Below are 22518 nucleotides of genomic sequence, written 5' to 3' on the forward strand. Positions count from 1 at the left end.
TAAATATGAAGTAATGTAGGTAATATTACATGATAATATCTTACATGTAATGTTACTTGCCCATCCGACCTTTGACCCATGTGACTAGGGCTCCGGATCTCTGTGATGGCAATGGCTCTGCTTCGCCTTATCCGCGTCTGCCAATCTTTCGGTGACTCCATAAGCCAGAAGCCTGAATCCGCACGACTGGTACTGGTCATCCTTGCGCGGCCGAGAGTAAGGGTTTCATGCTGTTTGCTGCAGTTAGGGGTTATAAGAAGATCGGAGGTGCGAATCCGGCTAGATTAGCTGCACACGGTGGTTTCACAGGCGGCACACAAAGCTGATAAACCCCCAATCGGTTCTAATGGGTTGGATATGCTTATGAAACACCCGCGGATCGGGCACCGGACAGTTTGCTCTGTGGCAGTAACTGACGAAAACGGAAACGCCGACCTTTTGGGGATAGAGAAGCCACCGCAGAACTTTGTAGAAAAATACCTTGTGCTGATTACTGGTTTTTTTCTCTGTTTATGGGTTTCTGGAACAGAGATGGGCACTGCCATAGCACTACTATTGAAACGGGGTGATTTAGAAGGTGCGGCACATAGATCTGATGCAAGGCCAAAACCTGGAGCTTACCAACCAGCCGAACATAAGCGCAAAGGCAAGAGATCGGCTATCGTGCTGGAAGGGGACGAGAGTGATTGGACACGGGACGAGTGGCCTGCTCACAAACAGCCTCCGTTTGACCATGGAGCGCAGTATGCAGCATAGATTTGGGGGCATGAAACTGCCAAAATACCCCTTTGGTCTGAGCTTCAGGTCAAATGCGCTGTAGAAGACCAGATCGGCAAAAATCTACAACAAACTCAGATCTGGATGCCTGATAACAAAAAGGCTCCTCACAGATCTGGATCACAGTCTCAGAGCATAGATCGGAGCAGGGAACAGAGAGATGGGATGATTATGACGGATCAGCAAAAGATCCAAACAGCACCCGTATCGGATATGCTCGAAGGAATAAAAAGTACTCTCTTTATCAGATCCATGGAAGGGAATACAATATGTATCAAGATAGGGAAATGGGAGGCGACAAAAACACTCAAACAGAGGATACAAGAAAGGACTGGAATCCCACCATGCGCGCAACTCCTTCTCTACACAGGAAAAGCACTGCAGGAGGAGCGCAAGCTAATAGAATATAGTATAGGAAATGACTCAACAATCTGTCTTAGCACAAGACTCCGCGGACGCTGTTCCGGCACAAGCTCAAAAGAACCTGTGTCCTTCAAAAATGCAATAAAAGGGAAGATGGAACCACAAACGAAAACAGAACAGCGAGCTACAACACTAGGGGCCTACATTGTTGAGCAGACAACACAGAACCCTGCATTAACAATCGCCATACCAGTGGTAAATGAAATACATGTTGATTATTTAACTAAAGCAGTGATATGTAGATTTAATGGTTTTTGGCCCAAACCAAAAGCCCTTCGTCAATGGATTTACTCCATATGGACAGAAAACTGTGATATCCATATCTGTTCAAAGGGATTCTTTATTGTCAAATTTGACACCATAAAGGACAAGGAATATGCATTGAACGAAGGACCATGGTTTTGGGGCAATGCAGCCCTTTTTGTGAAATCTTGGTTCCCGGATTTCAATCCAAACAGCATGGTAGTCTCCAAAATGCTAGTATGGGTAAAATTATTTAACTTACCTATCCACTTTTGGCATTACAAAGTATTGGAAGAAATTAGCAATGCCTTGGAGACATTCTTAAAAGTGAACAATGAGCACCTATCCAAGGATATCTACACTTTTCCCAGGATTTGTGTGGAGGTTGATATGACTGAACGCTTACGAGATCACATTCTCCTACTCCATAATGGAAAGCAATGGGCACAACCACTAGATTATGAAAACATTGCCTTTCGCTGCCGCATATGTCGACAAACTGGTCATCTTCAGAGTGCATGCCCACAAAATAAAAAAGATAGGAAAAGAAAACAGCGACCAAAGCTGAAAGGATGGCAGTTTACAGCCACATGGGCTGAGGATATAGAAGAGGAAAATAATGCAAAAACCATCAGTATACCTCAAGACGCTGAAGATGGAAGAAATAACCCAAAAATCAGCAAAGAAAGCATTCCACAACACCTACAAATTAATGAAAATCTGATTGAATATGCAACAGATCCAAATGCAAGTAACCCACAACAATGATATGAGAACCTAGGGCAAGAAATTGAAGGCAGCAAGCGAGCATACTCTACAAGCTCAGATTCTGAAAAAGAAATCATCGCTGCCACAAACGAAGTACAAATGACTATTGTAACAGCCACGCCCAACAATGAAAGTTGGCGGAAAGTGGAAAAAAAGAAAGGTAGGAAAGCATAGATAGATAGCTACATATATTTTAGATCCTACTCTTATGAGGACAAGTTTTGTTACAGCATATGCTATTAGAGTGTCTACAACATGTAATTTTACTCAATATTTGAATAAAATTACGATTTTTCCGGAGAAAAAAATATGAAGTAATGTAATGTTAAGTGTGTTTTTAAAAAATTTGTATTAAGGTGTAGTGTAAGGAGGTCAAAATTTAAGAAAAAATAAAAATAAAAATTACAGTAATAGTATTTGAATAAAAAATGTAATAGTATTTAAATAATATTTTTTATGGTGAAAATAAATTCAGCATAATCAAAAATTTTAAGTGGTGGAAGTAACAGTGTTTAAATAATATTTTTTATGATAAAAATAGATTCAACATCATCAAAAATTTCAACAATATTTGAATAGTGTTTTTTTATGGTGGAAATAGATTCAAGATAAGATTTAGACATTATTTGAATAATGTTTTTAATGGTGGAAATAGTATTTGAATAATGTTTTTTTTATGGTGGAAATAGATTCAACATCTTATCTTGAATATTTCTTATGTGATTTTTTCCAAATATTTCTTATGTGATTTTTTCCTAAAAATGTTGTTAATAACCATCAAAAATTTCAACAAATGGAAGTAATATAATCATCAAAAATTTCAACAAATGGAAGTAATATCATTTAAATAATGTTTTTTATGGTGGAATGTTGTTAATAATCATCAAAAATTTCAACAAGTGGAAGTAATAGCATTTAAATAATGTTTTTTATGGTGGAAACAGATTCAACATCATCAAAAACTTTAACTTTAACGGGTGGAAATAGATTCATCACCATCAAAAAACTCTCAAAAATGAAGTTTAAAAAAAAAAACAAAAATCTTGAAATATAAGAGTTGTACCCTGCATTTACAAAAATTCATGCACGAATGAGGCCAAAAGAAAACAAGTAGTCTAATGAGGCAGCATTTACAAAAATTCCTGCACGAATGAGGCCAAAAGAAAACAAAGAAAACACGTAGTCTAACAAGGCGGAGGAGTTGCCCAGAAAGATATGGAAATAGAAAGATATGGAAATTCTCCAGCAAGGATTTTTGTAAATCCAAGATATAGTTGTTAAACTTCAAAATTTTATTCTATCAAAAACATGATTCAAACACTGTCTCTACAAAAAAATTAAAATTTTTTTTCTTGGCCCCACCTCATTAGACGACTCCAAAAAAAAATTTCCATGCTTTTCAAAGCAAATTTGAAAACTGATTAACTGATTAAACCATAGATCCTGCTCCAAAAACTTCATCTAGTGGAAATAAATTCAGCACCATCAAAAAGCTCTCAAAAATCTTAAAGACAAAAACCTCCAAAAACAACCAAAATTTACAAAAATTCCTGCTGGAATCGGGCCAAAAGAAAATTTCCATGATTATCAAAGCAAATTTGAAAACTAATTACCTGAAGAAAATTTCCATGATTCGTAAAGCAAATTTGAAAACTGATTAGACTACCGCTCCTAACCAATGGAAATAGATTCAGCACCATCAAAAAACTCCCAAAAATCTTTAAGTCAAAAACCTCCAAAAACAACCAAAATTTACAAAAATTCTACACTAATCTAGCCCAAAGAACGATTCTCAAAGCAAATAATTTGAAAACTGATTAACTGATTAGACTACGGCTCCTGGGCGTATGTATACATAGATGAGAGTAGAGGGTTGAATTTAAAAGGAAACATAAACCAAATCTCTCACCGTTTCTATATGTTTCCTCTCCATCCAATAAAGGGAAATCCTGGCCAGACAAGGGTTTCTGAGGGTTGTTTTCATTTTAAAAACTTGTCTGCGAAACGGCCCACTGAGCTGCGGCTTATGGTAACTTAATCTGCCAGACCAGTTTTGCATTGGCTGATTCCAAGCTTTCCCTATTTTCAGCCGTTTTTAGGTTGTTCTGTTGGCGTTGGTTTGTGAATAATTTGTTTCTCCGGACATTCCTTGGCCTATTTGACTGGTCAAAAGTATGGAAATTACATTGTTACAATTTTGGGATATTTGAACTAATTTTAACAGTACCCTAACCATATTTTCAGATTATCAAACCTTGAATTACATACAATAAGACGATTTTAAATTCTCAAAACAACAGAACGGATAAAAATAAAACTTTACCAAAGCCAGTCCTATATCTTATCCAGGCTAACGGATGACCTATTATTTTACATTATTCTTGCATTACAGGGTATAAAAATGTGTGGAGATCCTTTATGGGCACGCGATGGCTAAACATGTGCCCACCTAAAGTTCACCACATCCCCGCTCTGGAGGGAGTGAGGGCTCTTACTATCTGTCCATATTTACAGCAAGCATGCTGCCAATGCACCCTGCCAAGAATTAGGACATTGATACCCAGAAACCATACACAATTAAAAATTAAGCGAGAGAACGAGGTTATAAAAATGAAAACGATACAAGCCCTAAAACTAAAAAGCTGTCCACAAATTTAAGCAACTAAGATAACCAAGAAAATCAACATTCAGAAAAATGGACAAAAACCAGAGATCATTATATAAATCTTAAGCTTGTATGGAGCCTGTCTATGGGTACAAAATTTAGCACAGGCACTCACCTTGAAGTCTCCACGACCTAACGGCTCTTATTCTGTGTCCATATTTTTAGCAAGCACGCTACCAGAGCGACCCGCCGATAAATAGGACACTACTGACGATTGCATGACCAAACAGAGGAAAGCAGGACACCATTAGAACCATTTTAAAACAGGAAAAAAAAAAAACAAACAAACAACCCTAATTCCACAGGACGCCATTAAAACCATACGAAGATCATACCCTGATTCGCCAGGACGCCATTAAAACCATATGAAGATCATACCCTAACTCCCCAGGACGCCATTAAAACCATAATAGATCTTGCAAAATTTCTACAGGACAACTAACACGCAGCAAGCGTGGACGCCATTAAAACCATACGAAGATCATACCCTGATTCCCCAGGACGCCATTAAAACCATATGAAGATCATACCCTAACTCCCCAGGACGCCATTAAAACCATAACCACATCTTGAAAAATTTCTACAGGACAACTAACACGCAGCAAGCCGAAGACCGTCCATCAAAAACTATTACAAAATGAATAGGGTTAGGGTTTTAAAAAGTGAGATGGATCAAACCGCAATCTCGAAACCTCCAGATCATGGTCTCATGAAAAAGGCGCTCAAAATTCTTATAGCAGTGTAACCCACGCTCTAGTTTCTTTTAATTGCATCAAGAGGATGCCCTCTAATAAGAATGGGTGATAATTAATTATAACCTTTTAGATTCATTTTAATTTTAGGTTTATGAGTGTGGGTTTACCAAGTGTGGAGAGGGATTAAATATTTTTTTGGGATGTAAATTTTTTAGATAAGATAAGATAATTATATTTTAGAGTAAAAGGAGATTTGATCCCCTTGATGTTTGGTAGATGCGGAGTTAAGATAAATCTAGACTAATTTAAGTAAGATCCATCTTAACTCTGAATCTATCAAGCGCCGAGAGGGATCAAATCTCTCAGTGCAAACCTCTTTTATGATTGCGAAACATACACATTCTCTCTCTCTATCTCTCCCTTGTCACTCCCTCTCTCTTTCTACTTCTCACTCTCTATGTATTTCTTCTTCTCCCCCTCCAACTCCATCTCTCTATCCCTCCCTCTCTCCTCCTCTCTCCCTCCCTCTCTCATACCCCTCTCTCGTATCTTCTCCTCTCTCCTATCCGTCCCTCTCTCCCTCCACTCTCTTGTACTTCTTCTCTCCCCCTTTCTATCCTACCTCCCTCTTTCTCTCTCTTTGCCCTCCAATCCTCTCTCTTCCCCATCTCTCTCTCTCTCTCTTCCCTCCAATCCTCTCTCTTCCCCTGTCTCTCCCTTTAGGTTTTGGGGGAGTATTTAGAAATAACAAAGGGTCAAATCATAAGGATCTATTATGGATATAAGGGGATCAAAAACAATAATGCAACTGAATTAGAGGCCCTGCTACAAGGACTATATATTAAGTATTACATATTGTAGATGACATAAACCTCCACTTGTTGGTGGTTGAAGGAGAATATAAATTTATAATTAACACAACCAAGAAGCTTCAAAATGCATCCTCCATAGTCTAATGTGCGCATGGATGGTGATTGGATATGGAAATCCAAGGTCTTCCTAAACAAATTTAAATCGGTTGAGCAATCATCTTCTCTAACATATCTGGGGATTAGTTAATTATATAGTTGATCATCTAGCCAATACAGGGGTATCTTAGCATTCATCGCTTCAAGATTGGAACTACTCACTAATGGAGAATAATGCTCTCAAGAAAGCTTTCTTAAAATTAGCTCAAAAATATTTGAATCACCTGGATGAAATTGTTGGCCACATAAGGTTCCCCATGCCAGTTAATGGGGACGACCTTGGGCTCTCAACTGACAACAGAGGTCGATAAATGCTAAGACCTTGCACCATTCACATGCTCAATAATTTATTCTCCTATCTCATCCTCTCTCTTATCCCTCCCTCTCTACCTCCACTCGCTCGTACTTCTTCTCTCCCCCTTTTTGTCTCACCTCCTTCTCTCTCTCTCTTTGCCCTCTAATCCTCTCTCTTCCCCCATCTCTCTCTCTCTCTCTCCAATCCTCTCTCTTCCCCCATCACTCTCTCTCACTCTCCAAGTGTGTTACTATATTCCCCCCCTCTCCTTCTCTCTCCTTATCCCCCCCTTCTCTATATCTCTCCTTCTTTGTCTCTTTATCTCACCCTTAAACATACACTCTCTCTCTCCATATCTCCCTTGTCACTCCCTCTCTCTCTCTCTCCACTTCTCACTCTCTATGTCTTTCTTCTTCCCTCCCTCTCTCCCCCTCCAACTCCATCTCTTTATCCCTCCCTCTCTCCTCCTCTCTCTCAAGTCTTCTCTCTCCATTTCTTTCCTACCTCCCTCTCTCTTCCCCTATCTCTCTCTCATTCTCTCTCTCTCTGCCCTCCAATCCTCTCACTATCTCCCTCCCTCTTTCCTTCTCTCTCTCCCCCCTCCATCTTTGTGTCTCCCTCTCCCTATCTTACCCTTATCTACCTCTCTCACTCCTCTCCCTCTCTCTCTCTCTTCATTCCTCCTCTCCTCTCTCCTTCACTTTATCTCCATCTCTCCCTTGTCACTCCCCTATCTCTCCACCTCTATCACTCTATGTCTTTGTTCTTCCCTCCCATATATATCTAGAGTTTATATATATTATAATATAATAAATTTAATATTGTATTAACCCAAAGTTATTAAATTTAATAATATCATAATATATTAATATGAATACTAGATTTAATAATATTATTATTATTAATCTTTTAATAAACACGGGTGAAGACTACTTGCATATAGATTCCAAACACCAAAACTCTAGAGACACAAGTTGGTAAATTATTTTAGTGGCCGAAGTTGGTAATGGGACTTGCTTTCATATTGTTTGTATCCTCCCACACTACTGGCATATGGGTGACGCCTCCAGAGATTTGAATGGTTAATATTAGGGTTAATAATGTTTTTTTGCATGGTATTAATAATAATTTGGCCCATGGTATTTGGCCTATAGGCTTCACCTAAATAAAACCTATTTTTTGAGTGTTAGTAAGTATAAAGAGATTTATGAAGTAAATATAAAAAAAGGTTTGATTTATTTACCATACCTCTCATTTATTTATATTTTTATTTTTTAACATGTCTCTTTTACTTACCATGGTATTTGACCCATAGGCTTGGTATATAATTAGATGTTAATTTTTAATCCTATTTGATATATTTTTATTTATCTACCTTACTTCATTATACCTCTTTTATATTTATTTATTTACCATACCTCTTTTATAACTATGGTATTTGGCCCATGGTATTAATAATTATTTGTCCCATGGCATTTGACCCATAGGCTTCACTTAAATAAAACCTATTTTTTGAGTTTTCTTAAATATAAAGAAGTTTATGGAATAAATGTAAAAATATGTTTTATTTATTTACCATACCTCTAGTTTATTTATATTTTTATTTATTTACCATACCTCTAGAGTAAATATATAGAAAAATTTATTTATTTACCATACCTATACTTTTATTTATTTACCATACATATATTTGAGTGTTAGAGCGCATCTCGGCCCAATTAGCTTTTAATATCCAATTAGTCTTTAATATCATGAGAAAAACCATTTATCTCACCCTTAGCCCCGGGGGACTTCGAGTGCCTGCTCGGGCAAGGTAGTTTCATCAGTGTTTTGCAGGAGGAGCAATCTCTAGAGTTGAGGAGGAGCTGAGCATTTTGATGACTGCGCAGTCTTGAGAGGGAGGACGCAGTCTCTTTTGGTAGGAGCTCTGGGTTGGGTTTATGTGGAGGATTTGAGCTTGGAGATTGAGTAAGGGATTAGCCCTTGCAGAGTCTCGAGTAGAGTTTTTGGAGGATTCTCTTCAAGGGCAACACAGAGCCTTAAGGGATAGCGTAGATCCTCAAAGGGGTGATTTTCGGGGGTCAGCTATTTTAGAAAAACTTTCTGGGCTTTTCTGGGTTTATTGAGCAGAGGCTGATTCCAGAGTTTCAGCATTTTCTGAGCCGAACAACCCCAAATCCTCACTTGATTCCAGCAGTAGCAACATCACAATGGTTATTCGGCAGCTTGGACGCAGTTCAGAGAGAGGCCATTTCCTTACCATTCTGAGTGTATTTCTTCACTTGCCTTGTGCAAGTCGAGGTGCTATCTTTATGATCACCTCTTGTACTCTTTCCATTACTCAGTATAATAAAATGGCTTAGCATTTCTCTCTACATTTCTCAAGTATTTGCTTATATTCTATGTATACATTGTTGTATGTTGCACTACTGTTATTTTTAGCTCTTTGAGCTCCCCGTCTACTATACCACTTGTGTGTTTTTCTTCTATACTCTTAGACAGAGTTTGGAAAGGGCCAGGTAGCCTTAAGATCTCGTCCTCTTTTCAAAGGCGACATATTTGGTAAACGCCCTCCCAGTCCATCTTTGGTTGGAGTTTGCTTGTGTTTGAGGGATACCCCTGATAAGGGATATTACAGTGGTATCAGAGCATAGATCTGGCTCAGCCTGTGGAGCTAGCAGTCTATGACACCGAGGGAGAAGCCCTACATCTGTTACAGAGGTAGGAAATACAAAGATATTGAGCGTAGGTTGGAGAACACCTACGGAGAGGGAGATTGTGTTTGGGTGGTGGACACAAAACAGGAGGAGCCTGTGGTGGACGCAGCGCAGGAGGATCTGATGGTAGATGAGGACGGGAAGAGATTTGCAAACATGCTCCTCAAATCAGTGCAGGATCTGTCGAGGTAGATCGAGGTGATGGGGCAGAGATTCACGGCGGTGGAGGCTAGACAGCGTGAGAACCCACGGGTTTTCCAGGTTGGTGAGGGATCGGGTACATCCCACCATTTGCTAGAGCAGGGTGCCACTCAGTGTGATACTACTCAGCAGATGGCTTCACATGCCTGTACACGTTTTACCATGCCCACTTTCCTAGGAGCAGACACAGGGGCCAGAGCCTAGAAGGAGGCAGAGCCTGGTCATATGGGCGATTATTTTGCAGAGTACCAGGCATATGGGCAGGAGTTCAGGGATGCTCTCTCATTCAGAGACTATGTTCAGCTCCAGCGGGATAGTAGACCCCGCGACCATCACAGAGGATACCGACATTATCATGGTGGAGACACCCACCGCACAGTTAGCAGATTCCACTTGCCTACGTTTGATGGCTCATCAAACAGTTCGGCAAAGTCTTGGGTGGAGAAGCTAGACATCTATTTCCAACTTAACCAGATGTCGGAGACAAAGGCCATCAAGGTGGCGACATTACATTTGGATGGTGAGGCCCAGGACTGGTGGTTCCATGGGATGGTTACACTCAAACACTCCACAGTGACGACATATGCCGAGTTCACCAGGAGATTGATAGAGATGTTTGACCCGGGGGATCCCGAACAGCACTTTGTTGCGCTGACGAGGCTCAAACAGACCGGGAACCCAGAGACCTACATTGCAGACTTCTTGAGGGTTTCAGTGATGGTGCCAGATCTATCTGCAGCACTGAGGATCTACATGTTTGTTGATGGGTTAGTAGAGCCACTTCGGGGTCTAGTCAGATCCACTAGACTAGCCACACTCCAGGATGCTATTAGCAGCACCCGAGACTTACAGGATGCCTTACCCAGGACCTGGACACCCTACCCCCAGAGATAGGCTTTCCAGCCTAAGGGGAAGGATGTGAGGATTCCGCCTCCAAAGGGGAATCCAGGACGAGCATAGATTGATGATGATGCTAGGAGGGAGCTGAAGAAGAAGCGGTTGTGCTTTACCTATCAGGAGCCGTGGGCACCGGGACATAGATGTGCTGCTGGCAAAGCACATTTTACTGAGGTCTTCTCCGAGAGTAGTGGAGAAGAGGATGAGGAGGATGATGTGGAGGCTGGAGATAGTCATGCCGCGCAGGATCCTTTTCCACCTCCACCACCAACAGCAGGTGGTGCAGCTTTTGCACCTACTGCAGGGGCCCTTGCAGCATTACGAGGAGTTCCCAAGTATTTGACGTTGCGCGTACAGGGGACAGTATGTGGCCAGCGAGTATCAGTTTTGGTGGACAGTGGGGCAACGCACAACTTCATCGATGCACAGATGGTTGAGCGGAGAGGTATACAGACAGAGAGCTTTGATGGCTTTTCAATTTTGGTCCCAGGAGATCAGACTATGGTGTGTGCTCGTTATGTCCCAGAGTTATCAGTGACGATGGGCACCTACGCACTGATTGACCACTTTTTCGTGGTCGATATTCCAGACACCAACATGATACTGGGTGTTCAGTGGCTTATCACTCTAGGGAAGGTCACAACAGATTGGAAGGCCCTAGAGATGGAGTGGGATGATGAGAAGACGGGGAGGCATGAGAAGATATGGGGACAACACACATATCCATCTCAGACTGTTTCGGCTCATCGGATGGAGGCAGTCTTCCAGAAGGGAGACGTAGAGTGGGAAGTGGAGCTGTGTGCCTCAGAGGCAGGGACTACAGGGCAGACGGTGCACCCAGAGATACAATCCATCCTTGACCAGTATGCCACAGTGTTTGGGGAGATTTCGCCGGGACAACCACCGGACCAGGGGTTTGAGCACACCATTGAGCTTGAGCAGGGCATACAGGAAATGATTACTACCCCCTATAGGCATCCCAAGGCCTATCGGGATGAGATTGAGCGAGCCATTCAGGAGTTGTTGGCTCTTGGGCACATTCGGCTGAGCACGAGTCCTTTTGCTTCTTTCGTGGTGTTAGTGAAGAAGAAGGATGGAACATTGAGGATGTGCATTGACTACAGGGCCCTGAACAAGAAAACCCTGAAGAACAGGTACACCATACCCAGGATCGATGAGTTGATGGATGAGTTGAGAGGAGCATGGTTGTTCTCAAAGATTGATTTGAGATCTGGGTACCATCAGATTCGCATGAGGGAGCAAGACAATCCCGAGATTGCCTTTAGGTGTCACTATGGGCATTTTGAGTTTTTAGTGATGCCCTTCGGGCTAACCAACGCCCCAGCTACATTCCAGTCCAACATGAATCACATCTTCTGCAGTCACTTAAGGAAGTTTGTGTTGGTGTTCTTTGATGATCTTCTCATTTACAGCAGGACTTGCGAGGAGCATCTCCAGCACATTGAGACAATGTTGCGCATCTTGGAGGAGTAGCAGTTCTATGCCAAGCTCTCCAAGTGTGAGTTTGGGTTGACAAAGATGTTTTACTTGGGACACGTCATAGGGTTGGACGGAGTGAGAGTCCACGAGGAGAAGATCAGGGCCATCAGAGATTGGTCGGAGCCGAGGAAAGTGACAGAACTTCAGGGATTCATTGGCATTTGTACTTACTACTGGAAGTTCGTCAAGAATTTCTCACAACTTGCTGCACCCTTGACAGATATGACGAGGAAGGGGGCATTCAGTTTGTCGGATACAGTGCAGTGAGCCTTTGACAGGCTCAAGGAGGTTATGAGCAGCTACCTAGTGCTTACATTGCCGAATTTTTCGCAGCCATTTGTTTTGGAGTGTGATGCATCGGGAGAGGGGATTGGATAGCCTTTGAGAGCCAGAAGCTCCTTCCACATGAGAGGTTGTATTCTATATACGACAAGGAGATGCTGGCCATTATGCATGCATTGGCCAAATTCCGGCAGTATTTAGTTGGCAATAGGTTCAGGGTGAGGACTGATCACAACAGCGTCAGGTTCTTTTTGGAGCAGAAATAGCTACACGAGAGGCAGCAGAAGTGGATCAATAAGATCCAAGCGTATGACTTTGACATTAAGTATGTCAAGGGTAAGAACAACGTGGTAGCAGATGCCCTTTCACGTAGACTAGCCATGTTGTCTCTTATGAGCTTGGACACAGATTGGAGGGCTCGACTCTTAGTAGAGTACTCCAAGGACAGATTTGCATGTGAGGTTCTGGATGGGCAGGTAGCAGATGATAGGTACAGGGTAATTAATGAGATCATCTACTATAGGGATCAGATCTTCTTGATTAAGGGGTCTCAGCTCAAGAAGAAGATACTTCAGGCATCACATGATTCACCATTGGCCGGCCATTAGGGGTTTACCAAAACCTACAGGGCCATTAGAGAGAGGTTCTCATGGAAGGGCCTCAAGGAAGACGTACTCCAGCATATCTGGGAGTGCGATATTTGCCAGAGGAACAAGGGGGAGATGAGCCATGTCGTAGGATTATTGTAGCCTCTTCCCATTCCGGAGGGGAAATGGGAGTGTATGTCGATGGACTTCATCACAGAATTTGCCAATGGTGAAGGGCAAGGATTGTATCTTTGTCGTCGTTGATCGACTAACAAAGTATGCACACTTTTTCGCCATATCCGCACATTACACAGCAGCGCAGGTGGCCAAGATGTTCTTCAGAGAGGTCTTCAGGCTACATGGTCTTCCTAAGACCATCATCAGTGACAGGGACAACCGTTTCATGGGCGGGTTTTGGCAGGAGCTTTTCCAGTTGGTGGGGACGGAGTTGACACCGAGTACCAGTTATCACCCACAAACGGACGGGCAAACAGAGATAGTTAACAAGTGGCTGGAGGGCTACTTGCGTAACTATGTCAATGGGCAGCAACGAGCATGGCTGAAGTGGTTGCATCTGGGGGAGTACTGCTACAACACTACACATCACATGTCCATTGGTATGTCACCATTCTATGCTTTGTATGGATATCATCCTTTATCTTTTGCTGACATGATGTTTGGTGCTAGCAAGGCTCCGAGAGCCAAGATTTGGATCCAAGAGAGTCAGGATATTCTTCGATCTCTCAAGGATAATATGGCTACAACGTAGAACCAACAGAAGTTGTACGCTGACAGGGGTCGGGTGGAGAGACAGTTTGAGGTAGGGGACTTGGTCTACCTAAGATTACAGCCATACCAACAGTCGTCATTGAAGCAGAAGGGAGCTGAGAAGCTCAAGCCCTGCTTTTATGCGCCATACAGGGTGATATGCAGGATTGGACAGGTTGCGTATGAATTAGAGCTGCCCCAAGGCAGCAAGATTCATAATGTTTTTCATGTATCATGCCTGTAGAAGGCATTAGGGTAGCAGGTGACAGTGACAGATGAGCTACCACCCATAGATGATGAGGGGCATTTGGTGTTGCAACCAAAGGCTATTATTGATACCAGGGAGAGGCAGCTACGGAGCAGGACGGTCCGGGAATTCTTGGTGAGGTGGAAGAATTTACCTGATCAGGATGCCACTTGGGAGAGTGAGAAAATTTTGCAGCATCCATCACTTCAGTTGCTTGAGGACAAGCAACATTTTGCCGGGGGAGACTGTAATATTCCTAATTAGCCATGGCTAATTGGAATATTCGATTTTGCTCAATTTTGCCTTCTATAGTTATTTATAAATATAAAAAAAAGTGAGGAAAGGGGGACATAACTCACTTTTTTGAATAAAGTCACTCCCTAGTAGCACAACGTTGTAACTTAAATGGGGAGCCAAGGGGGCCAAAGGACCACGTAGAGAAGGGGGCCCACGTAGACACTTGGAGGGACTGCGCAGATGGAGAAGGAGTACGTGGCAAGAGAGAGGCTACGTTGGAGGAGGTGGGCCTTAGGGTTTTGAGAGGGGGCAACGCTATAAAGGAGAGAGGAGCCTCTTCATTTTGGGATTGGATTATGTTTCATTTGAGCTAGTCACTTCGACTTAAAGCACGCTGGCTGTTTAGCCTGTCTGCAGCACTGTTTAGTGCATCGAGTGTCTCCGTTCAAAGATCTCACCCTTAGCCCCGGGGGACTTCGAGTGCCTGCTCGGGCAAGGTAGTTTCATCAGTATTTTGCAGGAGGAGCAATCTCTAGAGTTGAGGAGGAGCTGAGCATTTTGATGACTGCGCAATCTTGGGAGGGAGGACACAGTCTCTTTTGGTAGGAGCTCCGGATTGGGTTTATGTGGAGGATTTGAGCTTGGAGATTGAGTAAGGGATCAGCCCTTGCATATTGGAGGATTTTGGCAGAGTCTCGGGTAGAGTTTTTGGAGGATTCTCTTCAGGGGAAGCGCAGAGCCCTGAGGGATAGCGTAGATCCTCAAGGGGGTGATTTTCAGGGGTCAGCTATTTTAGAAAAGCTTTTTGGGCTTTTCTGGGTTTATTAAGCAGAGGCTGATTCTAGAGTTTCAACATTTTATGAGGGGAACAACCCCAAATCCTCACTTGATTCTAGCAGTAGCAACAGCACAACGGTTCTCCGGCAGCTTGGACGCAGTTCAGAGAGAGGCTATTTCCTTACCATTCTGAGTGTATTTCTTCACTTGCCTTGTGCAAGTCGAGGTGCTATCTTTCTGATAACCTCTTGTACTCTTTCCATTGCGCAGTATAATAAAATGGCTTAGCATTTCTCTTTGCATTTCTCGAGTATCTTCTTATATTTTATGTATACATTGTTGTATGTTGCACTACTGTTATTTTTAGCTCTTTGAGCTACCTGGCTACTATACCACTTGTGTGTTTTTCTCCTATACTCTTAGATAGAGTCTAAAAAGGGCCAGGTAGCCTCCAGATCTCGTCCTCTTTTCAGAGGCAAGATATATGGTAATCACCCTCCCAGTCCATCTCTGGTTGGAGTTTGCTTGTGTTTGAGGGATACCCCTGATAAGGGATATATATATATATGATAATAACCTAATTTTTAGAATATGGTTAAGTGAGATACCAAATCATTGTATTAGATTACTCCATTTGAGGGATAAGGGTTCCACTTCTCATTACATTGTTGAACTCTATAGATGTGTACATACTCTACTCCCTTAAGTCTATATTTATCAAACCTTTCACATTAAATAATTGAACAATTACACATTGAGAAATTCAATTGTTCCAAGAACTTACAAGTTTTTGGTTTAAGATGGATCTACTTTTGTTTATTAACCATCATATATCCATCTTAACTTCGGATCTACCCAGTGCTGAGAAGGATCAAATCTTTGAAAATTCAAACTTATTTTTGAGTGAAAAACTTGAAAAAAGGTTTGCAACTAGAGAAATTTGATTCCTCGCATCACTTGGTAGATCCTTAGTTAAGATGGATATAAATTTAGCATCTCAATATATAAAAGTATTATCATTTTTAATTTTATAAAACCTTGATTTAATATGGATGGAATATCCACGAAATATATTTAGGAGTAATGAGGATGGAAGGTTTAAATATATCTCAAATTTAATTATTGTAGAAATTTGAATAATATGACACTTATTCACAGATATTTTCCCGATTATACACTATTGCGGAATACATGCATAATACATAACCTCCTCTACGTTGATCATCAATTTAGCAGCATTAAAAACAATGAAACATCAATCGCATGCGCACATTAACACATTATGTAACACGGGGAAAGCATACAGCTGAAAACCCCACACTATCTGTATATTATAGTGATTGAGAACATGTAACAATACATAGTACAATACTCCTCACAAGTACTGAGTACTATCTCCACCTGTTACACACAAAACTAGCTCAGATCTAAATCAATCACAGGTTCAAATCTCCTATTGTTGCTTGCCTGCCTCCACTGCACAATCCTGCATGAGAATAATGATGAATGGCTGAACCAAACTCGTATTTCCTTGGCTGAACCACGCAATCCTCATTGGCATTACTCAATCCCATTGATTGTGCAAGATCTCATGCACACCTATAGTCACAACTGATAGCAATCTCAACCTCTAACACCTGTCTCCACTGAACTGTCCATGCACTGAGTTAAATGATGTATTCTTTAGTTGCTTTATGAGTTAATAATTAGTGAATTAATTAACAATTAATTCACATCACTCATCACTAGTGTATTCTGCAGTTAGACTAAATACAACTAGTTTAACCAAGTCAAACTGAACGCAACTCCATCAACTCCACAATCAACTCCACCAAACTCAACTACATGAGTTCTAACTGAAGTCTTGCATGCAATAGCTCAACTGACCCACAAGAAAAGCGTATTTCCTTCTGATAGCTGCATGTGCCACATCTGTAGCTCAAACTGAAGTGCTCCAAGAGGATAAGATAATGTTTATAGTCCAAATATTATTATGAGCTAATAATATTCGACTGTTCTATTTTTAGCCTGGCAGTCTAAAAATACAATCCGCCCATATGTCTAAAAATAGAAGCCCACCTATTTTTACCAACATGACCAATCATCCACAAATAGCATCCTGCAACTCATAGACCATGATCCATATGTCTAAAAATAGACATAGTCTAAAAATAGACTTTGCGCCAAAAATAGCCTGCGGGCCCACTTAGTGAAGGCGACTTCTTTCCACTAAGCTCCATCATCTTGTTGCATTTTCAACAATTATAACATTTTTTCCTTTAAATTTAATTAAAAAATGTTATAAAATTAAATTAAAATCAAATATTTATAAAATATTTGATCATGCAATGAGTTATTGTTTTAGGCATATGGTATTGATAAGCCATGGTATTGTAACAAATCCTATTTACAAGTAAATAATATCCATGGTAAAGTGGAGGTGAGTATCAAGGATTAAGAATCAAAATTTCAACATAATAAATTGAATTTTATTATTTTTATTACTTTTAACTTTTTTATTATTAATTGAGCCAATATTTAAATGTTTATACTTATTTATGGACACTACAACAACTCCACCATAATAGGCTCTATATTATTTTAACCTTTAATTTAGTGACATGTAAATATTTACAATCATTTACACCACTACAACATCACCCCCATACTAGAATGTAGAGCACCTCTTAGCTCAATCATTGAAAAACAAAAAAATCACATATAAAAAATAATATTATTGTGTTTTAAAGATATTTAGATTATATAGGGTGATAAGTGCATAGAAACATTTACAATTTTGAAAGAAAATTAAAACTAAATTTTGTACGAAGATTAAAAACTTTTGTAACAATGAGGTTGTAGTAGCTTAATGCATGAACAAGGTAATTATAATGCATAATTCTTTAATAATAATAAGGTAGGCTACTTCACCACTCAATCCAACACTACCCTTGTCTTTCTCATTTTGTTCATAGAATCTTAACAAAAGTGAAGGATTTTGAATGAGTTGAGTTATACCAAGTTCATGAAGCTAATATTCAAGAAGTCAATTAACAAGAAAACATTCAAAAATTAATAGTCAAAGTCGAGTCTATATTTTCAATGCCCTCCTTTAGCCTCTTATTCAATTAATTAATTACTATCAGCTTATGGTCTAGATGTCAAGTCTCTCTAACACAACAAGGGAGGGAATTAAGGCATTTACTCTCCCCCATCTTATGATGCCAGTTAACCCCAGAACTTAAAGTTATTAAGGGTTCAATGCTTCGTCCTTGTATTGTGTGTCGTTCTTTTCTTCATGTGATATTGTATGAGTTTGATGTCACAGTTAACCTCCCAACACCATGATGTCACAACAATGCATGCTACAATGATTCCCCCGGACCTACTTCTTATTGATTTCGAGGGACTAAGTCTTTGGACATTGTTGTAGTGGTAGTTTTTGGAAGACTTCAAATGATGGTACACCATAGAGGTAATTGATGAGTTATGAGTGAATTGTTGGTGGAACAAAATCATTTTGTTATTAAAATCATTGTTTAGCTAAGGATGCTTTGGGAGTTGGAGCAATAAATGAGCACTTATCTTAAAATCTAACATAGCAAATTCCTAGAGTTAGATTTGAAGGTGGATTCTATAGTTTCACTTGTTTTTCATCCATTTGAATTTCTAACATTACTCAAGAAAGTAATTTAGTCTCTTTTCATCTCAAATTTATGTGAAATATGGCCTTAAAAGAAAAGACCTAAATGCACTGTCAGGCCAGGAGGTAACTCCTCAAATGAAATTGTGTTTATTCATTTAGATTGTTCATAGTTATATACATGAGGGAGTGACTCTTGGGTTTCATCTCCTCGCGACTCTTCCTTTTCCATTATTTATTATTTACATTATTTACAATTGTTCACCCAATCCCCCTGATTACGTGTCAACATTCCCCCCCTTAATTTGAAGGGATGTTGGTGAGTCCAAGCATTGTTCTGAATCTTTCAAGCTTTTCTCTTCCAAGCGCTTTGGTGAAGATGTCTGCAATCTTCTCATTAGTGGAACAATGGCATATATGGATTGTCTTAGCCTCAACATGATGTCGAATTAGATGGTATTTTGTATTGACGTGCTCCGTTCGATCATGGAATTTTGGGTTCTTGGCCAACTTTATTGCAGAGGTGTTGTTAATCATGAGTGGAGTTGAATGTATTTTTTTACCTGCAAATCTTCCAAAATTTTCCTAAGCCACACAATTTCTTTTGTTGCCTCAGCTGCTGCCACATATTATGCCTCTGATGTGGAATCTGCTGGAACTAGTTGTTTGTATGATCTCCAGGAGACAACTCCTGATCCAAGACTCATAGCATAACCAGAAGTAGATACCCCAGTTTCTTCGTCTCCCTCCATCGAAGTCTAAATCAGAGCATCCAATCAAGCTAAAGTCGCCCACCTATGTATACTTGAGTCTAAAGTCTCAAGTTCCATTCAAGTACTTTAGAACTCTTTTTTCATCAGACCAATGTCCCTCACAAGGCTTTTGCATAAACCTGGAGAGGATTCCAACAAAAAACGAATGTCTGGTCTAGTAGTAGTCAGGTAGTTGAGACTTCCTACAAGTTGTCTATACTTTGTTGCATCCTCAAATTCTTTTCCTTCAGTGGATGTGAGCTTTAAGTTTTGTTCCATTGGAGTAGTTAGACGATTGCACTCAACCATGCCAAACCTGTTCAACAGATCTCCAATGTACTTCTTTTGAGAAAGGAATATAGACTTCGAATGTTGAGTTACTTCAATACCAAGATAGTAATGAACATAGCCAAATTAGTCATTTCAAAACCTTTCCTCAATTCTTTCTTTATGGATGCAATGTAGCTCTCATTGTTCCCTGTTATCAAAAGATCTTCTACATATACCACAAGATATACAATTGTTTTTCCAACTTTCTTGACAAACAAAGTTGCATCATCAAGATCATAATGTTTGAAATTGAGTTTCAAAAGATGGTTAGTTAACTTTTCATACCATGAGCGCAGTGCTTGCTTGAGGCCATACAAGGATTTTACAAGTTTGCATACTTTATGTTCATGCCCTTTCACAACAAATCCTTCAGGCTGGGACATAAAAACATTCTCATTTGGACCTCCATTTAAGAAAGCAATTTTAACATCCATTTGATGGAATTTCCAATCGTTTTGAGCTGCTAGGGCAAAGAGTGTCCGGATAGTAGCTCATTTTGCTATGGGGGCAAAAGTCTCCTCATAATCAACCCCTTCCTTCTGTGAAAAACATTTTGCCACAATCTTGCCTTTGTGCTTGTCAAGTGAGCCATCAGCTTTATACGTGTTCTTGTAGACCCACTTGCAGCCAATTTGTTTGGTTCCCAATGGAGGATAAACCAGCTTCCAAGTGTCATTCTTTATCAAGGCATCATACTCCTTTTGCATCATTTCTTTCCCCCCATAATGAGAAGCGACTTCTTTGAAGGAAGATGGTTCAAAATCTGTAGACAAATTCAATTCACAATCATAAGAAAGATCCATATCAGCAGGTGAATCAGAATCATCTAGATCACCTCCACTTTGCTTGGTTGAATTTCTTGTTCCTGTCTTTCCAACTTCATCAGGATGAACACTTTCAAGCGTCTTTGTCAGCCACTTTGGGGGACCTTTCGTAGATGGTCAAGGCTACTTAGTTGATTGAGTTGGGACTGAATCAAGATTGAGTCTCTCAATTCTATCAATCACATCACTCAAAGTGTCATCAATGGTTGGAGTTTCATGTGGGGGAGAGAGTGCTTCAGGAGAAGATTCCACAGATTGATCCAGTATAGGAATCCCCCCTTCAAAATGTGGAATTTGATTATCTAATTCTTGAAATTATTTTTGCATTTGCAAATCTATCTAAGTGATCAAGTTGTCGCTCAACAACATTGTCAGCACAAGATACAACACAATTTTTATTAAATTCATCATAGAGATGGTATGCTTTGGAGGTATTTGAATACACCAAGAAGATACGCTTACGACTCCTTGCACCGAGTTTTTTGCTATGTACTTTGGTATCAAGGCATAACAGGTGGAACCAAAGACCCTGAGATGATTTACTGTAGGAATGTGGCCATACCACATTTCATAAGGAGTCTTGTTTCTAATAGCATTAGATGAACATCTATTCTTTACACATACAACACATAGAACTGCATCAACCCAAAACATCAATTTTAAATTCTTGAAAACATCATGGAGGGCACCATATTTAAGATTGTCCTATTCATTCTTTCAGCTACTCCGTTCTGTTGGGGATTATAAGGCACCGTTGTTTGATGTTTGATCCCATCTTGGCAAAGGTAGTTTTCAAATTCATTTGAAGTGTATTCTTTTCCATTATCAGTGCGAATAGGGCCAGTATGAGACTGTGCATCATTTTCAATCCATGTATGAAAGTTCTTGAATGTTTGAAAAATGTCAAATTTGTTATTCAATAAATAAACCCAACACATTCTGGTGTAATCATTAATAAATGTCATCATATATTTATTTCCAATTGCATAAGGAATAGGCATTGGTCCACATAAATTTGAATGAATGATTTCAAGTTTTCTATGTGCTCTGGAATGTGAATCATGAAAAGACTATTTGCTATGCTTTCCTACAATGCAAGCATCACATTGCTTAAGTTTGCTAGGAATTGTAGGCAAACCAGTAACACCATTTTTCTTCAACAAGTGAAGGCTTTCATAGTTCAAGTGTCCAAATCTAGCATGCCATAATAGACTTGATGGAAATGTACCTTCATCATAATGAGAATTGTATGAGAAATTTTGTGCACGAGCAGAGGTACCTTGCAGCTTAAGAATTCTTTCTTCTTTTATCCCCTTCATGACAAGTGAGTGATCTGATGCTTTTCTCACCTCAAGCTTGCGATGAAACATGTGAATGGAGTGTCCTTGCTGGCGGATGTGTACCAAGGACAACAAGTTTCCCCTCAACTTTGGGAGATATAAAACATCATGCAGAAGAAAGTCTGGAAGACTAGGCAATTTGAGCCTGATTGTGCCAAGCCTTGATAGCTTGAGTTTTGATTTTTTTGCAAAGTATACTGCTCCATCGACATTGTCAGTAAATTCTTCAAAAAATCTCTTCTAAAAGTCATGTGGCAAGTTTCTCTGATACCATATCAGGCCAGGAGGTAACTCCTCAAATTAAATTGTGTTTATTCATTTAGATTGTTCATAGTTATATACATGAGGGGGTGACTCTTGGGTTTCATCTCCTGATGACTGTTCCTTTTCCATTATTTATTATTTACATTATTTACAATTGTTCACCCAATCCCCATGATTAGGTGTCAACATGCCCAAACCTACCCAAGCTAACTTTAGAAGTCACTAGAGTAGTTATGTGCCCAAAGGACCATTTAGCCAAAGCCATAAGTTATGAAGATATGGAATAGGAAATTCAAGATAATTAAGTCTCCTTTCATC

At 40.1% G+C, this 22518-nt stretch overlaps 1 long non-coding RNA gene across 3 annotated transcripts; it reads right to left on the reverse strand.

Moving 5' to 3' along the window:
* Positions 1-4609: 4609 nt before the first annotated feature.
* On the reverse strand, positions 4610-5524 carry LOC149206844 (uncharacterized). 3 transcript variants are annotated; one of them, XR_016251964.1, is made up of 3 exons: positions 5212-5524; positions 4992-5083; positions 4610-4746 (listed from the first exon to the last, which is right to left on the reverse strand). It is a non-coding gene; the product is annotated as an uncharacterized LOC149206844 (long non-coding RNA). The 3 variants fall into 3 exon arrangements; XR_016251965.1 differs by having other exon boundaries at positions 4992-5080; positions 5169-5524; XR_016251963.1 differs by lacking the exon at positions 5212-5524 and having other exon boundaries at positions 4992-5157.
* Positions 5525-22518: the final 16994 nt, after the last annotated feature.

This window comes from Pinus tabuliformis, chromosome 1_2, assembly GCF_031772625.1.
Source record: "Pinus tabuliformis cultivar Carrire ecotype Pingquan chromosome 1_2, CPIR1, whole genome shotgun sequence".
Classification (NCBI taxonomy): domain Eukaryota; kingdom Viridiplantae; phylum Streptophyta; class Pinopsida; order Pinales; family Pinaceae; genus Pinus; species Pinus tabuliformis.